Source organism: Hylobates moloch, unplaced genomic scaffold (assembly GCF_009828535.3).
Source record: "Hylobates moloch isolate HMO894 unplaced genomic scaffold, HMol_V3 SCAFFOLD_2, whole genome shotgun sequence".
Classification (NCBI taxonomy): domain Eukaryota; kingdom Metazoa; phylum Chordata; class Mammalia; order Primates; family Hylobatidae; genus Hylobates; species Hylobates moloch.
This window is the reverse complement of record NW_026652277.1, coordinates 63790146-63799169: the sequence shown is the minus strand read 5'-3', so window position 1 is coordinate 63799169 and position 9024 is coordinate 63790146. Positions and strand designations below refer to the sequence as shown.

General features: G+C 41.1%; 1 non-coding gene across 1 annotated transcript; it reads right to left on the bottom strand.

Annotated features, from left to right (window-relative positions):
- Positions 1 to 6140: 6140 nt before the first annotated feature.
- On the bottom strand, positions 6141 to 6244 carry LOC116477766 (small nucleolar RNA U13). Its single transcript, XR_004250635.1, has one exon. It is a non-coding gene; the product is annotated as a small nucleolar RNA U13 (small nucleolar RNA).
- Between the last annotated feature and the right edge of the window lie 2780 nt (positions 6245 to 9024).

Here is a 9024-nt window from a genome sequence, read left to right as displayed (position 1 = left end):
CCAGGTGTGATGGTGCACACTTGTAATCCCAGCTACTTGGGAGGCTGAGGCAGGAGAATCACTGCAGGAGAATCACTTGAATCCTGAAGGCGAAGGTTGCAGTGAGCCGAGATTGCGCTACTGTACTCCAGCCTGGGTGATGGAGTGAGATTGTGTCTCAAAAACAAAAACAGAAACACCCCACCCCCCACCACCCAAAAAAACAGAAAACCAAAAAACTTTGGCATATGTCTTTTAATTGGCAGAAGCACTAATTTCTCTGTAGTGTATGCCCAGAAGTGAAATTGCTGGATCATAAGATATGTTTAATTTTAGTGGTTATTGTCAAACTGTTTTCTAAAATGGCTGAACTCTCAGCAATAATGTACATATAAGAGCTACAGTTGCTCTCTATCCTGACCAATACTTTGTAGCTCAGTCTTTTTAATTTTACCCATTCTGGTGGATGTGTGGTGGTATCTCACTGTGGTTTGAACTTGCATTTCCCTGGTCAAAGATGATGTTGACCAACTTTTCATATGCTTATAGGCCAATTAGATACTTTTTAACATGAAGTCCCTAACCTTTGCCCATTTTTATTTTTGTTGTCTTTTTCTTATTGATTTGTAGAAGTTCTTTATGTCTTCTTTTTTAAAAATTTAATTTTGTTTAAAAATTATTTATTTGTCATTGAGACATAATAGATGTACATATTTTCAGAGTACCTGTGATAATTTAATACATCTGTATAATTTGTAAAGATCAAATCAGTGTAATTGGGATAGCCATCATCTTAAATATTTGTCATTTTTTATGCTAGGAATATTTCAATTATTCTCTTTCAGCTATTTTGAAATATTCAATAGATTATTGTAAACTACAATCACCCTAATCACCCTGTTGATCTATTAAACACTGTCTTAAATATATTCTTGAAATGAATCCTTTTTTGTACTATATATTACCAAATTTTCTCTCATTCTGTGGCTTTTTTGTTTACCATCTTTATAGTGAAGAACAGAAATTAATTTTATTGAGACTCAATTTATTAAAAATTTTATTGACCCTCAATTTATTAAAAACTTTTTATTTTGATATTATAGGGTTTTTTGTGTACTGTTGAAGAAATCTTTGCCTACCCATAGGTCAAGAGTATATTCTCCCATATATCTTTTATAAGCCTTATTTTACTTTTTACATTCCTATCTATACTGCATCTCAAATTAACTTTTGAGTGTGATATGAGGTAGGGGTCAAGATTTACTTTTCCTCCCATAAGGAGATCCAATTGCTCCAGCACTATTTATGAAAAGGCTATACTTTCTCACTTCAGTATTACTTTTGTTGTAAATCAATTGACTGCACATATGTGGGTCTATTTCTGGATGGAGAAACTTCATTTTTAGCATATTCATTGTAAATATTCTAGTGGATACAGCATTGGGTTAAGCATCAGAAGTTCTGGCATCTTGGGCTGGTTTTACCAGGGAGAGCTGGGAGACTTGGGAGTGGAGGACATAGCAGTCTGTTTGTTGCCTCTTACAACACTCCATCCTAGCATTGTGTGCCCTAACCTAGGGAGCTAGCATGTGACCCCCTTCCTCCTTCAGTTGCTCTGATTAGATCTTGGTGGACACGTGGCCCATACCTATAAACCTACTGGATGGAAAGTGACCAGTCAGATTTTCCCTCTTGGGAATCTGACCCAATGGTTACAGAGACAAGATTTGCATTGAAAGATCATATTGAATAAGTGTGTGGCGGCCAGGCATGGTGGCTCACACCTGTAATCCCAGAACTTTGGGAGGCTGAGGTGGGTGGATCACGAGGTCAAGAGTTCAAGACCAGCCTGACCAACATGGTGAAACCCCATCTCTACTAAAAAAAACAAAAATTAGCCGGGAGTGGTGGTGCGCACCTGTAATCCCAGCTACTCAGGAGGCTGAGGTAGGAGAATTGCTTGAACCCAGGAGGTGGAGGTTGCAGTGAGCTGAGATTGCGCACTCCAGCCTCAAAAAAGAAAAAAAAAATAAGTGTGTGGCTTAATAAAGGGATGAAACTGTGGATCAAGTTAAACTTAAGAGAGAAGGTGCAGAAATAAAGTTGAGAAAGGCAACTGACCAAGCAAGCAAAGGATAAGAATGGAAGAGCAGCAAAAAGAGGAGAGGAGATGAAAGATTGGATGAGGCAGTGACACGGATAGAAAGGTTGCCTGGGAGAGCTCTGCAAGAGACTCTTATTAACCCATCTTCCAACAATTGTTGGAGAAAGAGCAGGAAAGGTGAACAGAAAGGGCCTATGTAGTTAAAATCACTGTGTCACCCAGAGGCAGTACAGAATGCCTTTTATAATTAAAAAAAAAAGTCACATTGTATTAGTCTGTTCTCATGCTGCAAATAAAGACATATCAAAGACTGGGTAATTTATAAAGGAAAGAGGTTTAATTGACTCACAGTTCCACGTGGCTGGGGAGGCCTCATGATCATGGCAGAAGGCAAATGAGGAGCAAAGTCACATCTTACATGGAGGCGGGCAGGAAAGCATGTGCAAGGGAACTACCCTTTAGAAAACCAACAGATCTCCTGAGACTTATTCACTATCACAAGAACAGCATGGGAAAGACCCGCCCCCATGATTCAATTCCCTCCCACTGGATCCCTCTCACGACATGTGGGAATTATGGGAGCTACAATTCAAGATGAGATTTGGGTAGGGACACAGCCAAACCACATCACACATAAAGATACATTTCAACAATTTTCTTTCCTCCTTAGGCCTCCAAGCAACTTTGAAGATTGTTTTATACACGATCTTGTGAGTGGCATTTCTGGGAAAGCCCCAGTCTTTCTTACAAGCTCCCCCTCTTCTCACCCTGCATACTAGAGCCAAACTTGAGGGAAGCTACTTTGCCTGGGTGAGGTTTGGGTTTAGTGCCTTCAATTTCCATAAGTTGTGTATTCTTATAAGAAGTCCTGGCTGGATGCAGTGGCTCACACCTGTAATCACAACACTTTGGGAGGCCAAGGTGGGAGGATCTCTTGAAGCTAGGAGTTTGAGACCTGCTTACACAACATAGCAAGGCCTTGGCTCTACAAAAAACCTTTTTATTTTGAGATGAAGTCTCTCTCTGTTGCCAGGCTGGAGTGCAGTGGCGCAATCTCGGCTCACTGCAACCTCTGCCTCCTGGGTTCGAGTGACTCCCCCTGCCTCAGCCTCCCGAGTAGCTGGCACTACAGGCACATGCCACCACGCCCAGCTAATTTTTTGCATTTTAGTACAGACGAGGTTTCACGATGTTGGCCAGGATATTCTCAATCTCCTGACCTCGTGATCTGCCCGCCTCAGCCTCCCAAATTGCTGGGATTACAGGCATGAGCCACCGTGCCCAGCCTACAAAAAAACTTCAAAAAAAATTAGCTGTGTGGTGCCATGTACCTGTAGTCCCAGATGCTCATGAGGCTGAGGCGGGAGGATGGCTTGAGCCCAGAAGATCAAAGTTGCCGTGTGCCATGATGGCGCCACTTCACTCCAGCCTGGGCAACTGAACAAGACCCTGTCCCCCTGCAACCCTCCCCCCTGCCCCCCCAAAATCCTACTTTCATTCAAACTAGTTTGTGTATTTCTTGCAACCAAACAAACTTTCACTAGAATTACTTGGATATTTTGTTACTCCTATGTGAAATAGAAGTTGTAAACTGTGCCCTGGTATTCAAGAGGGATGTTTGGATGTGGTAAGTACAACTTGCCACAGAAACCGATCACACACATATGTGGGCAGGACACAGTTAAAGAGCAGCAAGGGGCAGCCAGGGAATTGCTGAGGGAGATAAATAAAGAACGCTAGTGCCTAGAATAGATATTTTTTTTCCTGCTGGAAACCAGGTGTAATTGTCCATTCATGAGATCACAGCAATGCGCTTTCCAAAACTTGGAGGAAAGGCCGCTCTCAGTGCTTAGTAAAATCCACATACAGTGGGTATGATTGATGTCTCCCAGAGTAAAGCAAGAAACTGCCTGTAAATGAGGACTTGAAGAATTTGTGAACAGCTAAAATGTCAACCTGAATGCAATTTGTCATTAGAAAGAGGAAATCAAATCCTTCCTTTTCCAAATCAAATTGACACAAGTCAAACTGTGTCCTTTTTGGATAAACAGTAGTTAAACAGAAAAAGCAGGGTCACCTTGGAGCATTCAAAGTTGGTAGCGCCAACCTGGCACTGTCTGGATGAGAGATGCTGCTCTGGAGAGCACCAGCTTTCTGTGCTTGGAGGGTGGCTCTACTGAGACAGGGGTAGTGACCTGGATGAACACCTCTACAACTGTCCACCACCCTCCTTTGCTCTAATGCTACACTCCCATCACTTTTTTTTTTTGAGACAGGGTCTTGCTCTGTTGCCCAGGCTGGGGTGCAGTGGTGTGATCATGGCTTATTGAAGCCTCAACCTCCTGGGCTTAAGCGATCCTTCCACCTCAGCCTCTAGAGTAGCTGAGACCACAGGCACATGCCACCATGTCCGGCTAACTTTCTGATTTTTTGTAGAGATGGGGTTTCACCATGTTGCCCAGGCTGGTCTCTAATTTCTAGCCCTAAGTGATCCACCCACCTCGCCCTCCCAAAGTGCTGGGATTATCTGCATGAGCCAGTGTCCCTGGCCAATTTGATAATATATCTTCCTCAGTATTTTGCTCGTTAGAAGACAATGTCTTAGAAAGGAGTAGGAGTATTTTAGCCACTAGAAAGAAATATCCTTTACTGAAAAGTAACATATTTTCTGTCTGGTTTGTACATTTCAATGAGCTTGAATGGCAAAACTTCAGCATTCTTGTTTTCAGCCAACTCTGGTGCGCTAATAAAGCTAAGTGTAAGATCCTGGCTGTCAGCCTACCACAAATCAACTTCACAGGTGCTCCTAAGTCATCTATATTACCATAGAAGTTTATTTTAAAAACCATCTCTCCATTGCCATGGGAATAATCTTGTGGGCCATAATTTCTAAAGGCATTTACACAAACTTTGCAGCAGGTACTTAAGAAATGTGTTTATATTGGAAGCATTCATATCTTCAGAATTTCCAGCATTTCACTTGTGATAGAGCACACAGGAACAGAAATAGAACGTGAGAAATAAGGTGGTGTATTAGGTTGCTAGGGCTGCCATCACAAAATACCACAGCCTCGGTGGCTTAAACAACAGGCATTTATTTTCTCACAGTTTTGGTTGCAGGAAGGTCTTGAATTCAGAGGTTTCCAATCTTTTGACTTTCCTGGGCCACATCAGAAGAAGAAGAATTATCTTGGGCCACACATAAAATACACTAACGATAGCTGACGAGCTAAAAAAAAAAAAAAAACTCAAAAAAATGTGCTAATGTTTTAAGAAAGTTTGTCAATTTGTGTTTGGCCACATTCAAAGCCATCCTGGGCCACATGCAGCCAGTGGGCCGCGGGTTGGACAAGCTTGTTGTAGATCAAGGTGCCAGCAGGGTTGGGCTCCTCTGAGGCTTCTATCCTGGATTCTGTAGATGGCTACCCTTGATTTACAGATGGCTCGCCTCTTGCTGCCTCTTCACATGGTCTTCTCTCTGTGCATGCAGGACTCTTCTTCTTCTAAGGATGCCAGTCATATTGGGTTTGCCCCCCTTCCTATTTAAAGAACAGATTTAGGGGGTACAAGTGCAATTTTGTTACATGGATGTACTGTGGAGTGGTGAAGTCTGGGCTTTTAGTGTAACCATCACCTGAATAGTGTACATTGTATCCATTAGGTAACTTCTCATTCCTCACCTCTCTCCCACTTTCCCACTTTTGGAGTCTCCAGTGTCTGTTATTCCACTCTGTAGGTCCATGTGGACCCATTGTTTAGCTCCTGCTTATAAATGACAACATGTAGTATTTGACTCTCTGTTTCTAAGTTTTTTCACTTAAGATAGTGGCCTCCAGTTCCATCCATGTGGCTGTAAAAGACATGATTTCATTCTTTTTATGGCTGAATCATATTTGTATAAATATATATATATACACACACCACATTTTCTTTATCCAGTCATCCATTAATAGACACTTAGGTTGATTCCATATCTTTGCTATGATAAATGATGCTATCATAAACATATGAGTGCAGATATCTTTTTAAACTTATAAAAATTTTTAAATTTTCCTCATGTCAGACAGGTAATATTCCAACATCGCCACAAGATTGAAGGGTGACACATCTCACACATGTACGTGAACACCCAATCATCGTGCTCATGAACTACAAAAGGATCAGGTATCTTTTTTATATAATTATTTATTCTCCTTAGGTTAGATACCTAGTAGTGGGATTGCTGGATCAAATAGTAGTTCTAGTTTTAGTTCTTTGATAAATCTCCATACTGTTTTCCACAGAGGTTGTACTAATTTACATTCCCACCAACAGTGTATAAGCATTCCCTTTTCTCTGCATCCTTGCCAACATTTACTGATTTTGACTTTTTAATAATAGCCATTCTGACTGGTATAAGATGATATCTCACTGTGGTGTTAATTTGCATTTGCCCAATGACTAGTGATGTTAAACATTTTTTCATATGTTTGTTAACTGTTGGTATATCTTCTTTTGGAAAACGTTCATGTCCTTTGCCCATTAAATTTTTTTTTTAAAAATTTCGAGTTCTGTGGGTACATAAGTGTATATATTTATGGGGTACATGAGATGTTTTGATACAGGCATGTAATATGTAATAATCACATCATAGAGAATGTGGCATCCATCCCCTCAAACACATCCTTTGTGTTACAGACAATCCAATTATGCTCTTTTAATTATTTTAAATGTACAATTAAATTATTATTGATTATAGTCATCCTGTTGTGTTATCAAGTACTAGGTCTTATTCATTCTTTTTTGTTTGTTTGTTTTGAGACAGGGTCTCACTCTGTTGCCCAGGCTGGAGTGCAGTGGGCTAGATCACAGCTTACTGCAGCTTTGACTTCCGTGGGTTCTGGTGATCCTTCCACCTCAGCCTCCTGAGTAGCTGGGACCACAGGCATGAGCCACCACACCCAGTTAGTTTTTGTATTTTTTGTAAAGATGAGGTCTCACTATGTTGCCCAGGCTGTTCACAAGCCTTGCCCAGGCTAGGCTCAAGTGATCCTCCTGCCTCAGCCTCCCAAAGGGCTAGGATTATAGGCACAAGCCACTGTGCCTGGCCTTATTCATTCTTCTAACTATTTTTTTTTTCTTATCCATTAACTATCCCCACCTCTCCCCCTCCCTCCCATTACCCTTCCCTTTGCTCACTTTTGAATGGGATTATTTGTTTTTCCTTGCTGAGCTGTTTGAGTTCCTTGTAGATTCTGGCTATTAGTCCTTTGTCAGATGCACAGTTTGCAAACATTTTCACCCATTCTGTAGGTTGTCTGTTTACTCTGTTGATTATTTCTTTTGTGGTACAGAAGCTTTTTAGTTTCATTTTGTCCCATTTGTCTATTTTTGTTTTTGTTGCATTTGCTTTGTCATAAATTCTTAGTCATAAATTCTTTGCCAAGGCCAATGTTCAGAAGAGCTTTTCCTAGGTGTTTCTTCTAGGATTTTTAATAGTTTCAGGTCTTACATTTAAGTCTTTAATCCATCTTGAGTTAATTTTTGTATATAGTGAGAGATATGAATTCAGGTTCATTCTTCTACATGTGGATATTTGATTTTCCCAGCATAGGGTCCCACTCTATTGTTTTCATTTAATGTAATTACCTCTTTAAAGGCCCTGTTTCCAAATAATATCATATTCTCATGTATTGGAGGTTAGGACGTCAACATATGAATTTGGGTAGGGGATACAATTCAGCCTAAAATAGGTGATGAAATCTGTCCTGTCAAGGCAGTAAGACTTCCTCTAATCTATCTGTTGTTTTGTTGAGTTAGAGGAAAGAAGATTTTCTGGGCTTTGGGTTTTTTTTAATCCAACATTAGCATCCAGACTGGGCAGGCAAGGTTAGCTTCTGCACTGTAGAATGTCTCCCAACAAAGACTATCCTTACAGAAAGCATTATGAAAATGCAACTTAATTATTAGGTTGTATGGACAGAGGCACAGCACAATCCAAGATACACTATTGTTTTAATCTCAAAACCAACAGATAGGTAGTGAACATAAATATCACAAGCAATGCAGGGGTATTGGACTGGTATTGGCGTTATGGTGGTGATTGTTCACAAAGAAGGGCTTTTCTGTGGGGAATGGCTAATCAGCAGGCCCAGCAAAGGAGAATTAGTGCTTCCTGTGCTGAGGCATCCCAGAATTCTGGGGATTCTGCCAGAGTCCTGCTGGTTCTCAGACAAGGTCATTGGACTTCTTAGGGGAACTTACCAAAGGCCCCCTGTAACTCTAACTGCCGTGCAGCCTGAGCCAATTTGTTCTCTGCCAATCTCTGCTGCAAATTTATGAATGATGAGAGGAAACAGTTGAGGAACCAGTAAACTGGCTAAAACATAATCTTTGTTGCCCTAGCAATGCCTCTGGGGCTTCTGAGGGTGGACTGTGCATTTCCGGGCACAATTTACTTCTCATGCCCTGTCAACTGCCTGAATAGGACTGGGGTTAAGACACTTGCTCCAAACATTACAATAATAAATGGAGGTTTGCAAAGAGCAAGGACTTCAAATCAGAGTTAGAATGACCAATGCATTTATTTGTTTACTGAGCACCTACTATAGGGTAAGGCACCCTTGGTGGAGCCAGAGACACACTTCAGAAAAAAGAGACGAAAGTCCCTGGTCCCATAGAGCTTTCATTCTATCAGGCAGAGACAGACAATAAATAAAGCCATTAAGTGGAATATATCTTTTGTCATATGGTGACATATATTATGGAGAAAAATAAGGCAGAGAATGGAACTAGGAAGTGCCCCAGATGGTGGGCAGCTTTGCAGTTGTCCGGGGTGGTCAGGAAAGATGTCACTGAGAAAGTGATATTTGGGTAGAGTCTTGAAGAAAGTGAGGAAGCAAGCCATGAAGGTATTTGGGGGAAGAGTGTTCCAGGCAGAGGGCTTCCTAGTGCAAATGTCC